The following is a 22,774-nucleotide window of genomic DNA, read 5'->3' on the forward strand; positions in this document are numbered from 1 at the left end:
TAGATCTTGTTTTAACATATGGAATAGAAACTGAACATTTAACAGTGTTTCCTGAAAACCCTCTCCTGTATGATCATTTCCTGATAACATTTACAGTTACAATAATTGATTACACAGCAGTGGAGAGTAGACTTTATCACAGTAGATGTCTTTCTGAAAGAGCTGTAACTAAGTTTAAGAATATAATCCACCCACTGTTATCATCTTCAATGGCCTGTACCAACATAGAGCAGAGCAGCTATCTGAACGCTACTCCAACAGAGGTCGATTATCTTGTTAATAATTTTACCTCCTCACTACGTACGACTCTGGATACTGTAGCTCCTGTGAAAACTAAGGTCTCAAATCAGAAGTACCTGACTCCGTGGTATAATTCTCAAACACGTAGCCTAAAGCAGATGACTCGTAAGCTGGAGAGGAAATGGCGTGTCACAAATTTAGAAGATCATCATTTAGCCTGGAGAAATAGTTTGCTGCTTTATAAGAAAGCCCTCTGCAAAGCCAGAACATTTTACTATTCGTCACTGATTGAAGAAAATAAGAACAACCCCAGGTTTCTCTTCAGCACTGTAGCCAGGCTGACAAAAAGTCAGAGCTCTATTGAGCCAACCATCCCTTTAACGTTAACTAGTAATGACTTCATGAACTTCTTCACAAATAAAATTTTAATCATTAGAGAAAAAATTCCCAATAATCATCCCACAGATGTAATATCGTCTACAGCTACTTTTAGTACCATTGATGTTAAGTTAGACTCTTTTTTCTCCAATTGATCTTTCTGAGTTAACTTCAATAATTACTTCCTCCAAACCATCAACGTGTCTTTTAGACCCCATTCCTACAAAACTGCTCAAAGAAGTCCTGCCATTAATTAATTCTTCAATCTTAAATATGATCAATCTCTAATAATCGGCTATGTACCACAGGCCTTCAAGGTGGCTGTAGTTAAACCTTTACTTAAAAAGCCATCTCTAGACCCAGCTGTCTTAGCTAATTATAGGCCAATCTCCAACCTTCCTCTCATTTCAAAAATCCTTGAAAGAGTAGTTGTCAAACAGCTAACAGATCATCTGCAGAGGAATGGCTTATTTGAAGAGTTTCAGTCAGGTTTCAGAGCTCATCACAGCACAGGAACAGCTTTAGTGAAGGTTACAAATGATCTTCTTATGGCCTCTGACAGTGGACTCATCTCTGTGCTTGTCCTGCTAGACCTCAGTGCAGCGTTCGATACTATTGACCTTAATATTCTATTAGCGCATTTAGAGCACGTTGTAGGTATTACAGGTACTGCGCTGCAGTGGTTTGTATCATATCTATCTAATAGACTCCAATTTGTTCATGTAAATGGAGAGTCCTCTTCACACACTAAGATCAATTATGGTGTTCCACAGGGTTCAGTGCTAGGACCAATTCTGTTTCATTATACATGCTTCCCCTAGGCAGCATCATTAGAAGACAGCATACATTTTCACTGCTATGCATATGACACCCAACTCTATCTATCCATGAAGCCTGATAACACACACCAATTAGTTAAACTGCAGGAATGTCTTAAAGACATAAATACCTGGATGGCCGCTAACTTTCTGCTCCTTAATTCAGATAAAACTGAGGTTATTGTACTTGGCCCTGAAAATCTTAGAAATATGGTATCTAACCAGATTCTTACTCTGGATGGCATTACCTTGCCCTCCAGTAACACTGTGAGGAACCTTGGAGTCATTTTTGACCAGGATATGTCCTTCAATGCACATATTAAACAAATATGTAGGACTGCTTTCTTCCATTTGCGCAACATCGCTAAAATTAGAAATATCCTGTCTCAGAGTGATGCTGAAAAACTAGTTCATGCATTTATTACTTCCAGGCTGGACTACTGTAATTCATTATTATCAGGATATCCTAAAAACTGTGTGAAAAGCCTTCAGTTAATCCAAAATGCTGGAGCAAGAGTACTGACAGGGACTAGAAAGAGAGAGCATATTTCTCCTGTTTTGGCTTCCCTTCATTGGCTCCCTGTTAATTGCTATATAAATAAAATTGAATTGAATTGAATACTTCAGGATATCCGCATGCAATCTGGTGAAATGGTCCAATGAGGTCCGTGCCAATGTGCTCAAAAGGGCCCTCCATTAATGACAATGAGTGCAAAGATGCTTTTGGATTGGCCCGCTGGTTAATAGGCTGACACTCCAGGTGGGATGTGCACCATCGGTGCACCCGGATGCCCGGGTGCACATCCACCCGGATGCCCGGGCAATAAAATCAGGACATTAAAGTGTTATTATATCCTATATACCCTGACATGGGGTTGTAATGACCAGCGTTGAAAACAATTCCCCAGTGGTCTTGATGCATGCTCAATCATCGAGGTAAGTAAATCTCCAAAAGTTGATTCTGTTCATCTGGACATAGCGTTTGGTGGGAGAAACAATGTACCCTTAAGCCCCCTCCTCGATTCAGAGATGGTCTTTCCCTTTTCACGTAAATAGCCTCCTTGACTCTCCGCTCAAACCAGCGTTCCTTCCTGTCCAGGATGTGTACATCCTCATCATTGAAAGAGTGTCCACTGGCCTGTAGGTGTAAATAGACTGCAGAGTCCTGGCCTGACGAGGTAGCTCTTCTGTGTTGTGCCATCCACTTCGCCAGAGGTTGTTTGGGTTCCCTGATGTGTAAATCCTGGCAATCCTCCTGGCACTTAACAGCGTACACTATGTTACTCTGTTTGTGTTGGGGGACCCGATCCTTGGGGTGGAACAATTTTTGGCGCAGCGTGTTTTGGGGTTTAAAAGCCACAGAGACCCGGTGTTTAGAAAAAAATGCGTCTCAACTGCTTCGATACTCCTGACACGTATGGAATCACTACAGGTTTTCGCTTGGGCAGTGGTTGTCCATCCTTCTTTCGCTATCTTATAATGCTGTGATTGCAGCCATTCCCCAACTCTCTGTGAATGGTACTCATGGCCATTGACCAGTGGGCCTTGATCAGTGGGTTTTGGTCAGTGGCTGTTGATCAATGGTCATGAGAATTTGCATAATTAAGATTAAGGAACTGACCTCCCAGCCCATTGTTCCTTCACTGGGCTGGTTTCAGTCATTATGCAAATGTACTGTTTATAAGGTTGGGGAAACCTGCAGTCAGCTGAGACTGAAGCAGTCACTTGGATGAGTGACGAAACATTTCTCCCACAAAACGCTACGTCCAGATGAACAGAATCAACTTTTGGAAATTCCCCAGTGGCTTTTAGGCACTAACAACTGGTTGTGTTCCTCTTCTGTGCGAGCGTCACGACTCACTCGATATAGCCTATATTTAATCAGTATAAAGTGGGGGTAGGTCCGTGCTTATCAAGGTGCACAAAGTGACCATCAATTTATAGTACTTGGTTGAAGGCTGAGGTTAGGGTGTCCTCACTGCTGAATTCAGTCCAGACACTACACACCACTAAAGGTCATGAACTCATCCCCACACACTGCCCCAACACCTCCCCCATCCTGTGCAGGACCATCGCCGGAGCAAGAGGGAGAGGCTGTGCAGTCGTCCTAGACTGAGTGACCAGGTTTTTCAGGACCCACGTCTGCCGCTCAGCCTGGGCCTGCAGCTTTTCCAGTTGATGCTAGTGCACTACCACTTGGTGCTGCTGCCTTGCTGCCATGTGGTCATCGTTTGGGCCAGCGCCTGAGCTCGCTGGGGGGTCTGTGGGTTTGACATGTTGTACCTGCAAGTTGGGCGCTACTGTAACACACTGTTACTGATCTACCGTACGACAAACACACAAGAGGACAGTTCTGCATCACATTTTCAGTGATTCTTTTATTTAGTATACAACTTGGAGCCACTTGCTCCACAGACTCCAACTCTCACTGGTGCAGCTCTCTCAGTTCCTCACCCTGCTCCCAGTTCATTCTCTCCTCCAGACCCCAGCAGCTACTAAAATAGGTAAAAAGCATAATCGGTGTGAGAGGTGTCAACTGTTTCTGCCAGCCTCCCCTGACGCTGTCCCCAAACCCGCTGCTCAAACCCCTCCCCACAGCTGAGTCACAAACCAAACCCTGTCACATTTAACAAATCAAGTGCCTGTAAAATGTGCTAGTTTGAAACATCACTCAACTGTAATATCATGGAGCAAGTCCAAATTCCTAATCCATTCATTCCACTGCTTAGCAAGATGTTCCAGAATGATGTTATCCCAGCCAACCTTTAGCCTACAACACTTTTGCAAAATCCATTTAGGGTCTCCATCCGGCCACCTTAATAAGCTTAGTAGATCTGCATTCTCAGGCGAACCTTCATCTGGTAGAACATGTCTTCCACATCAGCCATGATAGCTACAAGCTCATGGTGAAATCTTTTTAGGACTCCAATCAGAATACTGGTAAAGTTTGGCCCTTGGAGAAGATGCCCATTTGTGTGTCACAAAAATCTGGTATTGGTTGCCAAAATGCTCTTTCAGGAGCTTTTTGGCATCATTTCTCTGATTTGAAGGAGAGGTATCAGCGTGTACACTGTAAACTGCAAGACATGGTATGAAAAATGTTTGACTCCCCAGCCAGTTAGAGCCTTCACTACTCCACAGTGCAGAAGTCCAACTGCCCACTATGTGCATGATTAAAGTGTATTAAAGCAAGAGTATGTAGAAACTAAATAAGTAGGAAAACAGTAATTAACTGTAAATATCACACAAAAACATGAATGTAGAGTAAAAAGAAATTCACATATGCTTATTCATATTCATATTAATGCAAATCAACATTGTGACCAAAATATCTTAAAAACAAGTAATTATAAACCAATAGAATTTGGTATAATAAAATATCTTAAAATACCAAAATATCGTATATATTTTACAACATATGAGTAAAGTATGAAGAATTTACAGACCCTTTGTCTCCTACAGGGTAAATTAAAATACCAGATTGCGAAGTATTTATACTTTGCTTGCTAGAATCCTTAAATTATTTTTATTATTATTTCAGTGTTGTGCCTGGATTATCAGGACCCTCAGAAGAAACCAGATTCTTTGTGAATCTGTTCTGTGCAGCAGCAGAGCGAGAACAGCAGACAGGAGAGAAGATACTGGAGCTGTTATCATCAGTGTGCACATACAGAGGATTTACAGTTAATGAAATATGGTGTGATTTCCTGCTGGATCTGTACTCTCATGTGAAGGACTGTGAGACTAAAACAGGCCTGAGTGTCCTTCCATCATTACAGTCAGTTTTCCAGTCAGCTCCTGCAGTCTGGTCCATAAATCTCTCAGAGAGAAAGACCTCCATCCTCCTGGAAGTGCTGAAACTTCAACCAGAGAAGAAACAAGTGGAGCTGACAGGCTGCTCACATGAAGAGAGTGAAGTGAGGAGTTTCCTTCAGTGTCTGCCTTATATCTCACAGCTCAGGTATATACTGGTCATATCTATTATTTCTGTTTCTTTCACTTATTTTGCGCCTTTCTGCATGCAGATACAGACAATAAAGAGTTCAATGAAATGATCAAGTGAAGTCACAAATTGAAAAAAATATCTCTTGTAATGATTTCAGTTTTGTGCCTCTGTCATTTCAACATTTGGAGACAATCAGATTCATAGTGAATCTGTTCTGTGCAGCAGCAGAGCGAGAACAGCAGACAGGAGAGAAGATACTGGAGCTGTTATCATCAGTGTGCACATACAGAGGATTTACAGTTAATGAAATATGGTGTGATTTCCTGCTGGATCTGTACTCTCATGTGGAGGACTGTGAGGCTAAAACAGGCTTGAGTGTCCTTCCATCATTACAGTCAGTTTTCCAGTCAGCTCCTGCAGTCTGGTCCATAAACCTCTCAGAGAGAAAGACCTCCATCCTCCTGGAAGTGCTGAAACTCCAACCAGAGAAGAAAAAAGTGGAGCTGACAGGCTGCTCACATGAAGAGAGTGAAGTGAGGAGTTTCCTTCAGTGTCTGCCTTACATCTCACAGCTCAGGTAAACTGTTGCCCCCCGGACCTGCCTCACTTTTCTTCTACTCTCTAGTCTACTGTAATGTAGATACTCTTTCTTATGAATTCAATTCAATATTTTCTGCAGCAACATTGTCATCTTTGTGATTATGATTGCAGCATCATTTCTCAGTTATCGGAACCTTCAGAAGAAACCAGGTTCTTTGGAAAGCTGTTCTGTGCAGCAGTAGAGAGAGAACAACAGACAGGAGAGAAGATACTGGAGCTGTTATCATCAGTGTGCAGATACAGAGGATTTCCTATTAACTTGAAATGGTGTGATTTCCTGCTGGATCTGTACTCCCATGCAAAGGACTATGAGAATAAAACAGGCCTGAGTGTCCTTCCATCATTACAGTCAGTTTTCCAGTCAGCTCCTGCAGTCTGGTCCATAAACCTCTCAGAGAGAAAGACCTCCATCCTCCTGGAAGTGCTGAAACTCCAACCAGAGAAGAAACAAATGGAGCTGACAGGCTTTTCACATGAAGAGAATGAATTGAGGAGTTTCCTTCAGTGTCTGCCTTATATCTCACAGCTCAGGTGTGCTCTTGTTTTTTTTCTTGCTTTTAAAGAAAATATTTCTGGTTCCTTGTGTGTAACTTCATATTTTGTAAGACTGCCTTGATGCAGATTGTTTTCTCATAATATAAATGATACAATTCAAAAATGGTATTTCCATTTTATAACAACGATATCACCTTTGTGCTTCTAATTTCAGTGTCATTTATCAGTTATTAGAACCTTCAGAAGAAACCAGGTTCTTTGGGAATCTGTTCTGTGCAGCAGCAGAAAGAGAACAGCAGACAGGAGAGAAGATACTGGAGCTGTTATCATCAGTGTGCACATATAGAGGAGTCTCTCTTAAAGAGAAATGGTGTGATTTCTTGATGGACCTGTATGCTTATGACACTAAAACGTGCCTGAGTGTCCTTCCATCATTACAGTCAGTTTTCCAGTCAACTCCTGCAGTCTGGTCCATAAACCTCTCAGAGAGAAAGACCTCCATCCTCCTGGAAGTGCTGAAACTCCAACCAGAGAAGAAACACCTGAAGCTGACAGGCTGGCCGGGTAAAGAGAGTGAAGTTATGAGTTTCCTTCAGTGTCTACCTTATGTCTCACATCTCAGGTAAATGTGTTTTATGTCACATTTTTAACTGTTCATATGTAGTGTTGTGATGTAAAATTAGCCAAAACTAATCTCAGTAGGTTACATAAATTCTGATATCACTTTACTCAGAGTGTTTCTTTACATCTTACATGCGCCATTGCTTTCAAGGTAAAATAAAATTGTCAGTTTGACTTGTAGATTAGTAATTAATTTTTTTTCTTCTCCATGCAGAGTACTTAAATCTATATTAGCTAAAAATTTTGGGGGCAGGGAATTAACAGAGTACTGCTTATATCTCCTATTTGGATGGAAAATGGAGTCACCCCCTTCTCAACATTAGAAAGAATGCATGTTTAAGGCATTTCTTCATTCGCTTCAGTTTATACAGCTGGATGCTACATCTGTTTTTTATACTGCCCAAGGTGGAGATTTTATTACTATAGTTCTCAGAACCAGTAATGTAACAGGCCTATTTTGTCATTTTCTCTTCTACAACTTTTTAACATGTCTCATGGATAAACCAGGATTTTACTCCACTAAATATTCAGTTGCAACGTTGTGTCTTTGATAATGTAAAAAATCTGTTTGCTTTTGACATAATGGAAAACTGTTCAACTTTCCTTCCAGTTTTTCATCTTCGTTTTTACTCCCAAGTCAAACCAAATTTATGTGGAAAGATGGAGAGACAGAGAAGCAGCCAGGAGAGAAGATACTGGAGCTCTTATCATCAGTGTGCCGATATCATACATTCCCTTTTAATGACAGATCCTTAGCTAATGATGATGATAATGGGGAATATCAGTGTGACTTCCTGCTGGATCTGTACTCCTATGTGAAGGACTATGAGACTAAAACAGGCTTGAGTGTCCTTCCATCATTACAGTCAGTTTTCCAGTCAGCTCCTGCAGTCTGGTCCATAAACCTCTCAGAGAGAAAGACCTCCATCCTCCTGGAAGTGCTGAAACTCCAACCAGAGAAGAAACAAGTGGAGCTGACAGGCTGCTCACATGAAGAGAGTGAAGTGAGGAGTTTCCTGCAGTGTCTGCCTTATATCTCACAGCTCAGGTAAATAAACTTTACTTTACATATGTGTACTGCCTTCCCTTAGGCAGTATCATTAGAATGCATAGCATACATTTTCACTTCTATGCAGGTGACACCCAACTTTATCTATCCACGAAGCCAGATAGCACACACCAATTAGTGAAACTGCAGGAATGTTTTAAATACATAAAGACCTGGATGACCTCTAATTTTTTGCTTCTAGATTAAGATAAAACTGAGATTATTGTACTCGGCCCTGAAAATCTTAGAAATATGGTATCTAACCAGATTCTTACTCTAGATGGCATTACATTGGCCTCCAGTAACACTGTGAGGAACCTTGGAGTGATATTGACCAGAATATGTCCTTCAATGCACATAAAAAATATGTAGGACCACATGACATATCTCTAAAATTAGAAATATCCTGTCTCAGAGCGACACTATAAAACTAGTTCATGCATTTATTACTTTTAGGCTGGACTACTGTAATTCATTATTATCAGGATGTCCTAAAAACTGTGTGAAAAGCCTTCAGTTAATCCAAAATGCTGCAGCAAGAGTACTGACAGGTACTAGAAAGATTTCTCCTGTATTGGCTTCCCTTCATTGGCTTCCTGTTAAATCCAGAATTGAATTCAAAATCCTGCTCCTTACATACAAGGTCTTGAATAATCAGACTCAGTCTTATCTTAATGACCTTATAGTACTATTAGAGCACTTCGCTCCCGCACTGCAGGCTTACTTGTTGTTCCTACAGTATTTAAAAGTAGAATGGCAAGCAGAGCCTCCAGTTTTCAGGTCCCTCTTCTGTAGAACCTGCTTCTGGTTTGAAATAAAGAGACAGATACCATCGCTACTTTTAAGATTAGGCTTTAAACTTTCCTTATTAGTAAAGGATATAGTTAGGGCTGCATCAGGTGACTTTGAATCCTTTCTTAGTTATACTACAATTTGCATAGGCTGCTGAGGGATTCCTATGATGCATTGAGGCAACTGTTATGATTGTGTGCAATATAAATAAAATTCAATTGAAGTGATACATACAGGACAAGTATAGCAAGTCATCTAGTCAACAGTAGTGTGTGGTTATGTTGATGCTGGTGAGATCAAATCATCACAAAATGTTTCCTTCTTATTATTCCAGCGTTGGTATTCTGAAGTCAGATGAAGAAACCAGATTATATGGGAATCTGTTCTGTGCAGCAGCAGAGAGAGAACAACAGACAGGAGAGAAGATACTGGAGCTGTTATCATCAGTGTGCACATACAGAGGATTTCCTATTAACTTGAAATGGTGTGATTTCCTGCTGGATCTGTACTCCCATGCAAAGGACTATGAGAATAAAACAGGCTTGAGTGTCCTTCCATCATTACAGTCAGTTTTCCAGTCAACTCCTGCAGTCTGGTTCATAAACCTCTCAGAGAGAAAGACCTCCATCCTCCTGGAAGTGCTGAAACTCCAACCAGAGAAGAAACAAGTGGAGCTGACAGGCTGCTCACATGAAGAGAGTGAAGTGAGGAGTTTCCTTCAGTGTCTGCCTTATATCTCACAGCTCAGGTAAATATCGTTTAATTTAAATGATTAGCTGTTCATATGTAGAAATCTGTAGAAATCTGTAGAAATACAATTAAAGTAATCTGTGACAGGCTATATGTGTGGTGTCATTACTCAAGTAATATATTATGCATTATCTGCCTTAAAAGTAATGCACCATATTGCTTAATTAGTTGTTGGAGAAAGCAATTTTTTAGGGTTAGGGTAATTTGTTACTCGTTACATTACTTTGTTGTTACTCCGTAAAAAAACCTGAAACTTAACATAATTACTGGTTAACAATATAACCCTTAGGCTACAGTCCCACACACCAACCGAGATCCCTAGCCCAGGGGTGTCAGACTCACTTAAAATCTATGTACAGCCTACTTTGATCTTAAGTGAGCCGGACCAGTAAAACTCCCCTTTTTGTCAGTGTAAATAAGTTACATATTGAACTGTTTTTTCTGAAAAAGAAAACGCTGCTGTGACAAAGAAAAAAATTTGTCGCTACGTATCTTTGGATTTAAATTGTAGAACACAAACGTGTAAAATTACAGAAAAAGTTCCGTACTGCAATACTCCACTGTCGAGCCAAGATTTTCATCCTCATGCAAACAAACTGAAATCAGCTAATTGCAGCACCAGTGTGCAGGAAGAAATAACATTTTTGATATTTTTTCCTGTCCATCTGACTCACAGATAACTGAAGTACCTTTGTAATGCAAGTAATTGTGACTGTAACCTAATTACTGAATTTAGTACAATAACGTGTCACATTACTGCATTACTGAAAAATGTAATGTGATTCACTCAACTGAATTGACTTGAATTGATTAACACAGAACACGCCAACACCCAACCTTGGATAGGATGCTGTATTCCAATATCACTTTACATTTTACATGCACATTTTTTAAAGGTAGAATTAGTATTCTCAGTTTGTCTATATAAAATTGTGGTTTGGAAAGGCCTTTCTGGGAGCTTAATGTTAGCCTGCTTTATCCATTCCAAAACAAGTTTTGGTTTGTTGGGAATTATTATCTTGTTGGAACATCCAATTTTTCAGAGTTTCAAACGCTTAGCTGTGAACCTGAAGAATTTGGAGGTAGTCCCCCTTCTTCATTATTGCATCCAATTTGTAAAAGAACCCATACCAGTGGCCTCAAAACATGCATAAGTTATATTTGCATACAGTTGTTTTAACTAATGATCTTGTAATCTGCGGTTCTTTAGACATGCTTCCAAGAGACATTCCCAACTTGTGCAAATCTTCAGTTTTCCTTCTTAGAGCTTCACTGAGGTCCTTGGACTTTCCCATTGCTCTGAGTATTGGTCAATCTGATTAGTGCTTTCAAATAAATCATATTTTTGTCCTGATAAACACTACCAGTTTTAGTTAATCATAATGACTAATGAGAAATTAATAGGCCATGGTCTTGTCAAGTTAAAAGATGTTGTTGGACCTTCAGCACCACCAAGTGAGAACATACACTGCTCAAAAAAATTGAAGGAACACTTTGAAAACAAATCAGATCTCAATGGGGGAAAAATAAATAATGCTGGATATCCGTACTGATATGGGCTGAGTAGTGTGTTCCAAAAGGATGCCACATTTGTTGATGGAAATGAAAATTATCAACCTAAAGAGGGCTGAATGCAAAGACAACCTGAAAATCAAAGTGAAAAAATAATCTGACAGGCTTGCCCATTTTGCAGAAATTTTATTGCAGCAACACAAAATAGTGCCCAGTAGTTTGTATGTATGCCTGACAACAGTGTCAATAGCACGTACTGATGTGCCATCATGGAGGAGGTAGACTACCTGTGCAACCTCTGTAGGGCCGGGTATCGCCTCATGCTACTGGTGATACTGACCCTAGCCAAATGCAAAACTTTCAGAGAAGATGAAGGGGGAAAAAGGTCAGTGGTTTCCACCTGTAAAACCATTCCTATTGTGTGGGTTATCTAATTATCATCCCTCTAGTGCACCTGTTGTTATTTTCACTAACACCAAAGCAGCCGAAACTGATTAACAACCCCCTCTGCTACTTAACTGACCAGGTTAATGTCCAAGAAGTTTAATTTACTTACTTACTACTGATACACCACTCAGAAAATGAAAGGAATACAAGAGTATTTAATCCTGTATAGTTTTAGTTTCTTCTCCATGCCACATACAGTCTATTTACGTCTATGAATTAAGAAATATTACTTTTGTCTTATATTTACATTATTAGTAACATTTATTATACTTGGACCTTTTTCAATAGTTTTCTGCTTACTCCGTAAATGCTAAACTGAGATTCATGTAATACATTCCGAGACTTTAGCAACGGAAGTAGTGAGGCCCAAAGATAGAAAAAAGATGGATGTCTCCAGTGTGCTGTCATTCACTCGTTAGTGAAGTTTCATTATGAAGCTTTGAGTGCAGAATTTTTGCCAGTCAGTGATGATGAAAGTTCAGTGGATCTGACTGTTAAAGCAAGAACACCACTTATTCATTGGCTAACTATATTTGTTTGTAGTTACTAGGGGACCCAGTAGAACATACACAAAGGGACTCACAGGTTTGTGATTAGGTGCAATTGTTTTATGTACAGTGACACTTTTCAGACTGCTTTATTCACATCTACTTTGTTTCTGCCAGCCTGCTCTGTCATTCAGCTCTGGTTCAGCTCTCAGCATCCTCCCTCTTGCCAGGTCCTAGCACTCTAGTGAAGGGGAGCCATAATTAGATGACTGTTATCAACAGTGACAGCCAGTATCCGCTGGCACTGCCCCTAAACCCGCTGCACCACCACTCGCCTGGAGCTGAGCCACAGACCACACCCAGCCACACTTACATTTTGTAGTTGACAAGCCATTAGTCACAATGAGCATATACTACTCCAATGGAAGATGTATTTGAAATGTATTTTTTAATATACAGGACAGACAAGGATAAGATTAAATTCATCAGAGGTGTGTGGTTGTATTTGTGTAGCTGAGTTTGAATTTGTAACTAAATAATTCCTTGTTATCTTTCCAGTGTTAATCCTCGGGGGTCTGAAGCAGTGAGGTTCTTCGGAAATCTGTTCTGTGCAGCAGCAGAGAGAGAACAGCAGACAGGAGAGAAGATACTGGAACTGTTATCATCAGTGTGCAGCTATGAAAATTTCCCTGTTAATGATACAAACATGGCTGAGGAGAAAGAGAAGGAATTTCAGTGTGAATTCCTGCTGGATCTGTTCTCTCATGTGAAGGAATATGAGATTAAAACAGGCTTGAGTGTCCTTCCATCATTACAGTCAGTTTTCCAGTCAGCTCCTGCAGTCTGGTTCATAAACCTCTCAGAGAGAAAGACCTCCATCCTCCTGGAAGTGCTGAAACTCCAACCAGAGAAGAAACAAGTGAAGCTGACAGGCTGCTCACATGAAGAGAGTGAAGTGTGGAATTTTCTTCAGTGTCTGCCTTATATCTCACAGCTCAGGTAACTAAGTACCTAAGTAAGTAGTAGTAAAAGTAATCTTCTCACTTCCTATTTCATTTTGTTTGTTTATTTGTTTTATTACATTGAACTGTGTACATGAGACCCTCTTTATCAGTACAGAAACCAAATCTATATGTTGAGCCTATATACCTGTCCATAAGTGGAAGTGTCTATGCATTTGGGAATATGTGTGTGTTATATGTGTCTATAAGGCTTTTTATGAAAGGAAAATATCACTTAACAATAATGTACTCCCTTTATGTTTTATGACAAAATGTTCAACTTTCCTTCCAGTTTCTCTTCTTCATTCTTACTGCCAAGTCAAACCAAGTCTATGTGGGGAGGTGGAGAGACAGAGAAGCAGCCAGGAGAGAAGATACTGGAGCTTTTGTCATCAGTCTGTAAAAGATTCCCTTTCAATTACACAACCAAAGCTGATGGTGGTTATATGAAACTTCACTCTGCTTTCCTGCTGGATCTGTACTCCCATGTGAAGGACTATGAGACTAAAATGGGCTTGAGTGTCCTTCCATCATTACAGTCAGTTTTCCAGTCAGCTCCTGCAGTCTGGTTCATAAACCTCTCAGAGAGAAAGACCTCCATCCTCCTGGAAGTGCTGAAACTCCAACCAGAGAAGAAACAGTTGGAGCTGACAGCCTGCTCACATGAAGAGAGTGAAGTGAGGAGTTTCCTTCAGTGTCTGCCTTATATTTCACAGCTCAGGTAAATGAACTTTACTTTACACAATTAGCTCTACATAACAAACAATGGGATCTAAAATTAGCTGCTAAGCAATATTTTAATCTCCATAAAATTCAGTTTAAGTTAATGAAAAATTTTAAATCTTGTTGTCATCAGTATTATATTTACACAATGTAACTATATTCATACGGGGTGACAATTCCTTTCTATTTGAAATCTTCCTCATTTCAGATGGAAAAAAAACCTCTGTACACCACTGTTCTTTTATTTAACTTTTTCAAATAAAAAGTTAAATAAGTGAAAATTTTATTCTTTAGCATGCTTTAGCAACTCGCTTTAACCACTCTTTTAACTTAGCCAGCAACCCTTTCCTTGCCAGCTGCCTCCCTGGATTTTTAGATACACCAGTTCCACACAATATCCCTGCTGGTGATCACTTATTTAAGGAATTATACTGGATCTTTTCCCATAAGTGGCAAATTCCTGTTGTTCCCCATTTCGCCTTCTTTTTTCTCCCCAGACAGAAAAACAGACACAAGATTAGTTCCGCTCTCCTGCCTGTCACTTTTACTTTTTTGCCTTTTTTGGGCTCACCACCTCCTAAACTCGGTTTGACTTGACAATTGCTCTGATTGTCACGGTTTGCCTTGCAAACTGTGTGGAGATGAGAAATGGACTCAAAATGCAGGCACTGGCTTTATTGTGAGAGAGCTTTATTCCAAATGGTGAAAACACAAACAGAAGTAGAGATGGCCAGGACAGAACTAAGAGAAACCTAAATTGGGATAACTAATTAAACAAACCGAAACTCATGAAATCAGCAAGAACACAGGGGATGGCAGGCAGAGATGACATGGAGGAATAATACGCATGAATACACAGACAGACCAACAGGGAGCAAATGCAAAACACACACTATATATACACGGAGGGAAACAAGGGCTGTGTCCCAATTCAGGGTCTGCACGCTTGAAGTACGCACACTACGCGTACTGCATACGGTGCGTACTATAAGTACGAGAAGTGCGGAAGTGAGAGGCTTGTGAAATGGGACGGTCTAGCCTTCGTCGCGCTGTTCAGGTTGCCTAGCAACCATGATACTAACCGCGAGAAACGTTTCATAAAGACTTGTGTGACATAAATTAAGGAGAAAAAATGTTTTGTTGGTCATTCATTTTTGTCATGATATCACTTTGATTAGTTGAGTATCTGAGGCTGAGACCACAGGACTGTAAAACATGATAGTTGGGCTCCATTTCTGTACTGAACAGTCATTTCAAGATTAGTTAGTAAATAACAATCAGCTAATGTTGTTCATGAGACTAAAATCATCTCACTGTGGTAATGTAAATATAATATGGCCAATATTATATGTATTGTCAGACTATTATGATATATATATATGTGAATAACAGCAGTGAGCTTGAACTCTGGGTCAAAGATTCAAGTTGCAGTTATTTATATTTCCAATCACCTTAAATCTTCACTCAAAGACAAGTATCTTTGACAGTGTACAGATGTATTATATATAAGAGACAAATATTGTTCGTTTAATATGTTGGCATTATTACATTTGGCTCAATGCTTACATATATGTGTAAAAAGGAAAATGTACGAGCTGTGAAAACTGTTTCTGATAGAATGAAGAGTAGACTGATATATTAAATATCCCTTTATTGGGTGAGAAAATCAGACCATGTCATAACTGCTTTAAGTCATACAGAATAGATATCAGAGCCTTAAACAGGCTGACTTCTGCTAAATGGGTCAAACTGGGCAGAAAGTATACAAACACATAACATCCTTATAGAATATGATGTAACACTATAGATCAACTTACCTCAGAATATATAAAGCATATAAACAATTACAGCAATATGATGCAACAAACACAGCAGTGCTACTAATCCAAAATACTCAAAGCTTCATAGAACTGAAACAAACATTTATTTTTAGCTCCATTCTGCTGCTGATACATACTTTAGGTTTCTGAATATTAAACTTGTTTCTGCCTTTCATAGTGTGTAACTTGAAGGCCCTGAGTACTTTCTCCCACACTGAAAACACTGGAATGATAACATTATTTGAACATTACCTAATAAGACTGATTCAGGACAGACAATTAGTTATTTTAAACTTTCCTAGCAGTCCTTCACAAACAGGGAACAGTCTGTCTATTCTCTCCATCTGTCAGCTGGTGCTGGCTCTTCCTCCTCCTCTTCCTCACACACTGCTGAGTTTGTCCTGGTGCATCATCAGGGGTGCAAAGCCTCACAGATGATGTGCAGCAGTGGGTCCCTCAGTCTGTCCTCACTCTGGACACTTGCAGTTGTCACACATGGAAATCAAATGTGTGATAAGCTGCAGGATTCAAACACAAGTGTAACTTATAAATACATGTTCATACTTTTATTACACAATCAGAGAGAAAGAAACAGAGAGAGAGTGCAGGACAGACAGACAGGTGACAGTCTCAGGTGTATACACTGCTACAAAACAGCACAAGAGAAGGAGGATTTAGTGTTTGTGTTATTACAAGTGCTAAACAAGAAGAGTTCCCAGATGGTACAGTGGACACATGTGTGACTCCTGTGATTAAAGCATCTTTCTTTCAGCTTAACGAGTGAACCGTCAGCTCGTTCAAACACACGTTAAAGTCCGTTTGGCTCGACACCACCGAACAGAGGCAGCAATATAACATAGCTAACATTAACAGTGCAGTGAATCCTGCTTGTGCCGTGATATTCAGGACTGCAAACCGAGCAGCATCACTGACTTTCAGCTTGTTGTGTTTGTGGATATATGACTGACTTTAATTATCCATAAAATCATCACATTCTCTGTAAGATTAAGGTCGACTATATATATATTTAGAAGTAGAGGCTTTAAAACCAAGCTGACGCTGAAAGTACAAACATCACTAATGTCACATAACTCTACCGACATGTGGCCAACAGTAATGTTTTAATGTTCTTAAACATTCGCACATAAATAAGTGACATGATATTCAGTACTTACTTTTGACAGTTCACTCTTCGACCGCTCCCGTCTGCCGTATTTTGCGGCAAAATTATCCACACCCACTGCCGCGCTATGAATTGTGGGATATATGGGACCACGAAGCGTGCACCGGACCACGCTTGATATTTGGGGAAATCGACGGAGCATTTGGAGTATGCATTTGAAATACACTTCGAATTGGAGCTGTGTCCAAATTCATGGGCTGCATCCTCCTGAGGACCCGGCCTTCGCGGTCTACGTAGGCCGGGTCCTCAGAAGGTCGGGTAGGCCGGAAGTAAACGGCTGTGAAATTGGACGGTCTAGCCTTCTGATTAACGTCACCGCTGTCTCGGTGGAGTTTAATAAACTCGGCCGTCTGCTCCTTGCTATTTAAAATATAACAGGACACTGGCGTAAATTCTCGACCGTCTCATACTTCTGTTTAATCAGTTTTCTGTTTGACGTTTATTCAGTGGTGTAAAAACCAAGGAGGAACCCACCCGGGGGATTAATAAAGTTTTATTTTATCTAATCTAGTCTAATAACTTTAATCTCAGCCAAACCGATTTACTCACGAACAAATAAAACACTGAAAAAAGCCAAACAATAACATTTTTAGGTTATCTAAGTGACTTATATATTACGTTTAACCCGAGTAGCGAAAGTTGGCGGTGATCTGAAAATGATGTGCCGGGAGTTGTGCCGTTCTCGGCAGCTTCAGTGACCCTCGAGCTCCCGGCTAGCTATCGAGCTGGTGGGTAACAGACGTGTCCGAAAACGTCGAAGCACTTTTGCAAATATGCGATATCTTGATAAACCGAGCAGATATTTCAAGTTTACACACCCACATTCTCGCCTGAAAATATGTTAAAAGTTTATTTTGTGGCCCAGAAGGATTAATAACAGTAATTTTAAAACTTAGTAGCGGTCGCCATTGCCGGAAACTGCAGTTTGGCTGGGCCGCGCTATGAATTCTGGGATATGGTGGGCCACGAAGGACACACGCAACCCATCCTTCAAATTCGGGGAAAAGGAGGATGCATTTGTCGGCTGCATTTGGAGGAGTCTACAAATTTGGACAGCCTTCGGCGCGTCGCTGTGACGTAATCGGTCTACAAATGCGTCCTCAGGAGGATGCAGCCCATGAATTTGGACACAGCTTGGGACAGCCGTCGTCGCGTGGCGGTGACGTAATCGCACTTAAAATGCGTACTTCAAGCGTGCAGACCCTGAATTGGGACACAGCCAAGGAATGGCAAACAGGAGGGAGACACAGCTGAACCTAATTGGGCAAGACGAGACAAGGGACACAGACCTTCAAAGTAAAACAGGAAACCCACAGACTGAACTTGCAGAAACAGACTCGGGGACACAAAACAGAGGCAGCACAGAGTACAGGGACCAGAGTGACATGAGGAGTATAGAAACCAAAACCTAAGAAGTAGAAATACAAAACAGAAACAATCAACTAGTAAACATGAACCAAGAAGAAACCACAGACTAATAAAAAATAATAATACAAAATCCAAACACTGGGTCACAGACCCAGGATCATTACACTGATGGAAGATGGCTTTAAATGGACTTTCATTATATACAGGACACACATGGACAAGATGGAGTCCATCAGTAGTGTGTGGTTGTGTTTATGCAACTGAGTTAAAATTATCACTAAATGTTTCCTTCTGATTGTTCCAGGGTTGATCCTCAGATGTCAGATGAAGACACAATCAGCTTATTTGTGAATCTGTTCTGTGCAACAGCAGAGAGAGAACAGCAGACAGGAGAGAAGATACTGGAGCTGTTATCATCAGTGTGCAGATACAAAAACAGTCCTCTTAAAGAGAAATGGTGTGACTTCCTCATGGACCTGTACTCTTATGAGATTAAAACAGGCCTGAGTGTCCTTCCATCATTACAGTCAGTTTTCCAGTCAGCTCCTGCAGTCTGGTCCATAAACCTCTCAGAGAGAAAGACCTCCATCCTCCTGGAAGTGCTGAAACTCCAACCAGAGAAGAAACAAGTGGAGCTGACAGGCTGCTCACATGAAGAGAGTGAAGTGAGGAGTTTCCTACAGTGTCTGCCTTATATCTCACAGCTCAGGTAAATGAACTTTACTTTACACAATTAACTCTACATAACAAACAATGGGATCTAAAATTAGCTGCTAAGAAATATTTGAATCTCCATTAAAATTCAGTTCAAATTAACGAAAAATGTAACTATATTCATATTGGGTGACAATTCCTTTCTATTTAAAATCTTCCTCATTTCAGATGGAGAAAAATACTCTGTACACCACTGTTCTTTTATTTAACTTTTTCAAATAAAAAGTTAAATAAGTGAAAATTTAGTTGCTTGTGGCCTTTCGATTTTCATATGTCTTATATAAACTAGTTTTATAATCAGATTTTATGATTAATAACTGTTTATAATTCAGGCAGTCAAAAATTATATCAAATATATTAGTTTTTATGATTTTCAAAAGAACATTTCTCTGATTTAGAGTTTAGATTTAGGTCTTCAGTTAAACAAATTCTGTGAAGGTATTACATTTAGAGGCTCCAAGCTTATTTGTTTAATACACTACAAGACATGAAATGCAGATGTTTTTGTTGTTCCACATGTATCTATATTGTTGATATTTGCAATTTGAATTCCTTTTGTATGAAAGGTACTATACAAATAAACTTGCCTTGTCTAATGTTTTACTTGCTAAAGTCAGACAGTAAATAAAATGACAGTTACAGTTCAGCACGCAGTGATTTCACACACAGGATTAGTGTTTGTGTTGTGAATCAGTAACAGTCTAAAAACAATGTTCAGCTGCTCTGATGGAAGATGGCTTTAAAATGGACTCATTATATACAGGACACACATGGACAAGATGGAGTCCATCAGTAGTGTGTGGTTGTATTTATGCAGCTCAGATCATCACTAAATGTTTCCTTCTTATTGTTCCAGTGTTAATCCTTGGTGGTCAGATGAAGCAGTGAGGTTCTTTGGAAATCTGTTCTGTGCAGCAGCAGAGAGAGAACAGCAGACAGGAGAGAAGATACTGGAGCTGTTATCATCAGTGTGCACATATCAAACATTCCCCTTTCATGAGAGAGTCTTTGACGATGATGATCATCTGGAATCTCAGTGTAATTTCCTGCTGGATCTGTACTCTCATGTGAAGGAATATGAGATTAAAACAGGTTTGAGTGTCCTTCCATCATTACAGTCAGTTTTCCAGTCAGCTCCTGCAGTCTGGTCCATAAACCTCTCAGAGAGAAAGACCTCCATCCTCCTGGAAGTGCTGAAACTCCAACCAGAGAAGAAACAAGTGGAGCTGACAGGCTGCTCACATGAAGAGAGTGAAGTGAGGAGTTTCCTGCAGTGTCTGCCTTATATCTCACAGCTCAGGTAAATGAATTGTACTTTCAAGTATCAACAATTTGGTTCTCATGCTGCAATGCTCAGGTGGTCCTCTCTATGTAAGGTATTTGCTAATGTGCATGATTCAAAACATACTGCTTGTGGGCCACTCTCCCCAGTGAACCAGGTTACCGCTCTATTGGTCTCCCCCTCTAGTTCTTTTTCAAAACGTATTTGCAAAACAATTTGCCCTTTCTGGAGCCTCCAGCAGGGCGGATGAGCTTCAGACTGCTTTCTCAGACCTCTGTTGCATTATAAATGACAAGGAAAATGCCGCACGGAGTGCCTTAGTCTTCTTCTGGGTGGCTGTTATTTATGGCTCTCCCAGTCCCAGCTTCTACAGGATGATTGGGATTATTTGTTGAAACTGCCAGTTGACCCTTCCGCTATTGGCCCTGGAACAACTCAACTATTGCAATAGGCTCAGGACAGTCCCAGTTGTGCACAGCAGATATCAAGTAGTCTGTCCAGATGCAGGAGGGCCTCAAGGAGGACCAGGTCTCCTATGCTTCAACCAGCACCTGAGGTCCCACCATACTGCCCAGAGGACCTGGAGCCTATGTTGGAGGCTTTTCGCAGGTGTACCAAACACCAACAAAGGAGAGGTGGAGGACCAACATGCAGCTAAGGCTCAGAAGTCCTCCAGGTGACCTCCCTGCCTCCTGACTGTTCTGACTGTTGGTCTACGCCTCCCCTGTCATCTCAGTACAGTGCAAAATGGTTGGCTTTAGGGAAACACCCATTGGTGGTCTCCACCATAACCCATGGCTACTGCCTGCAGTTTTCGTGTAGTCCTTCTATGATAAAATCTTCTGTGAGTGATCTCTATCATGCACAGGTACTTTGGGAAAAATCTCCACCAACCTGGGGAAAAGTGCTATAAGGAAGATGGAAACCTAAAATTGCCAAGCCAGATTTTCTCCTACTATACTTTGGTCCCGAAGCATGATAATGAACTTTGCCCCATTTTGGATCTCAGGGGCTTCAACACTTATCTTCATTTAATGAGATGTTGATGGTCCCCATGGTGAGGCAGACCATTAAAGCAGAGAACTGGTGTTGCCACTATTGACCACAAACGAGGTTGTTTCCAGATACCAGTTCCCCTGCCAAATTGTCATTTCCCGAGGTTTCGCTTTGAGAGCAGAATATTAGAACTATAGGAACTGGTTTTCAGCATTTTTCTGGCTCCCCAGATGTTCACTTGATGCATGGATACTGCCCTAGTACACACGAGGCCTCAGAATTTTGAATACAGTGGTCCCTCGTTTATTGCGGGAGTTACGTTCTAAAAATAACCGGCGATAGGTGAAATCCGTGAAGTAGCCAGCTTTATTTTTTACAGTTATTGTAGATGTTTTAAGGCTATAAAACCCCTCACTACACACTTTATAAACTTTTCTCAGTCAGGCATGAACATTTTAACACTTTTCTCTCTTGTTTAAACACTCTCAAGGTTCAAACCTTCATAGAAAAATAAGTCCTGTATTACAGAATGAAACCAAAGATCAAACCCTGTTTTCAGGTCCAGAACATGGGAATAGAGCAACTGTGAGATAATTCAACATTAATACATCAAGAATGAGTTGAGTAAAGTTTGACTTATCTGACAGTTTTGTTTCACTTAATGCGCCTTATAATCCAGTGTGCCTTATGGTCAGAGAAATATGGTAACTTCTACCTTCCTTAAGCATGTCCAGAAGTCCAACTTTTTGTGCAATGGTTAGCATCTTCCTGTGCCTTTTGGGTGCTACTGCAGGTGCCTTTGACGGTGCAAAACGTTTCGTCGAAATTGTTGTGTCTGTTGGGGAGAAAACGTACAAACATACAATACCGCACTTCAGAGTCACACTGTTAACGATCGAAGATTTATGTAAATTTGACAAGCTGAACGCATTCTGTACTGTACAGGAGACACGGCATGGAGGAGACTGATTGACAACGGTCTAAAGCTGAACAGGACACAGAACACAATGCGCTGTCAAAAAAAAAAGCATGCAAAATTGTACACAACAAAAACCCGCGAAACAGCGAGGCCGCAAAAGGTGAACCGCGTTAGAGCAAGGGACCACTGTAATCTGAACAGCTGGCTGGTCTGTGCAATTTTGGAGGAACATTGCCACAGGCATGTAGCACAGCTCTAACCTTCAGGCTGTGGGTCTGTGTCTAAACTACAAAAAAGAAGCAAGTTCCAGTCATCTCTTGTTACAACATTTCTGGGCACGAGTCTTGTGTACCATCCAACTGGGTTGCCTACTTATACCACTGGGCATTGTTTGTCACCTGGTTTGTGGTCCACCAGATGGATCCCCATGAGGACACAGCACAGGCCAGTTCCCAGCAGGGGGTGAGCAATTGTTCTGTTACCATGCAACATATAGTTGTAGCAATCATGGTAGTTTCTGTTGGTCATTTGGCACTCGATGAGAATGAATCATCACTGATGTCCCTGTTTCTTAAAGGTGCCCAGAGGCTTACATTTTGCTGGTCTGGATCTTCTGTTCCCCCATGAGACTTG

General features: G+C 40.7%; 1 protein-coding gene and 3 long non-coding RNA genes across 6 annotated transcripts in view; all 4 read left to right on the plus strand.

Annotated features, from left to right (window-relative positions):
- Positions 1 to 5,355: 5,355 nt before the first annotated feature.
- LOC112843904 (uncharacterized) lies at positions 5,356 to 5,879 on the plus strand. The gene is made up of 2 exons (XR_003216453.1): positions 5,356 to 5,397; positions 5,540 to 5,879. It is a non-coding gene; the product is annotated as an uncharacterized LOC112843904 (long non-coding RNA).
- A 2,206-nt stretch (positions 5,880 to 8,085) lies between these two features.
- LOC112843901 (uncharacterized) lies at positions 8,086 to 18,768 on the plus strand. Of its 3 annotated transcripts, none has more exons than XR_003216450.1 (2): positions 8,086 to 8,146; positions 18,535 to 18,768. It is a non-coding gene; the product is annotated as an uncharacterized LOC112843901 (long non-coding RNA). The 3 variants fall into 3 exon arrangements; XR_003216448.1 differs by lacking the exon at positions 8,086 to 8,146 and adding an exon at positions 9,646 to 9,686; XR_003216449.1 differs by lacking the exon at positions 8,086 to 8,146 and adding an exon at positions 13,795 to 13,857.
- LOC112843903 (uncharacterized) lies at positions 13,082 to 13,776 on the plus strand. Its single transcript, XR_003216452.1, has 2 exons — positions 13,082 to 13,134; positions 13,429 to 13,776. It is a non-coding gene; the product is annotated as an uncharacterized LOC112843903 (long non-coding RNA).
- A 150-nt stretch (positions 18,769 to 18,918) lies between the features above and the next one.
- Positions 18,919 to 22,774, plus strand: part of LOC106098971 (uncharacterized) — a 242,365-nt gene continuing 238,509 nt past the window's right edge. Inside the window, exon 1 of the mRNA XM_019351513.2 lies at positions 18,919 to 18,939. The gene's annotated coding sequence lies outside the window, so the exon portion shown is untranslated. The remainder of the gene's footprint in view (positions 18,940 to 22,774) is intronic.

This window comes from Oreochromis niloticus, linkage group LG23 (assembly GCF_001858045.2).
Source record: "Oreochromis niloticus isolate F11D_XX linkage group LG23, O_niloticus_UMD_NMBU, whole genome shotgun sequence".
Taxonomy (NCBI): Eukaryota; Metazoa; Chordata; class Actinopteri; order Cichliformes; family Cichlidae; genus Oreochromis; species Oreochromis niloticus.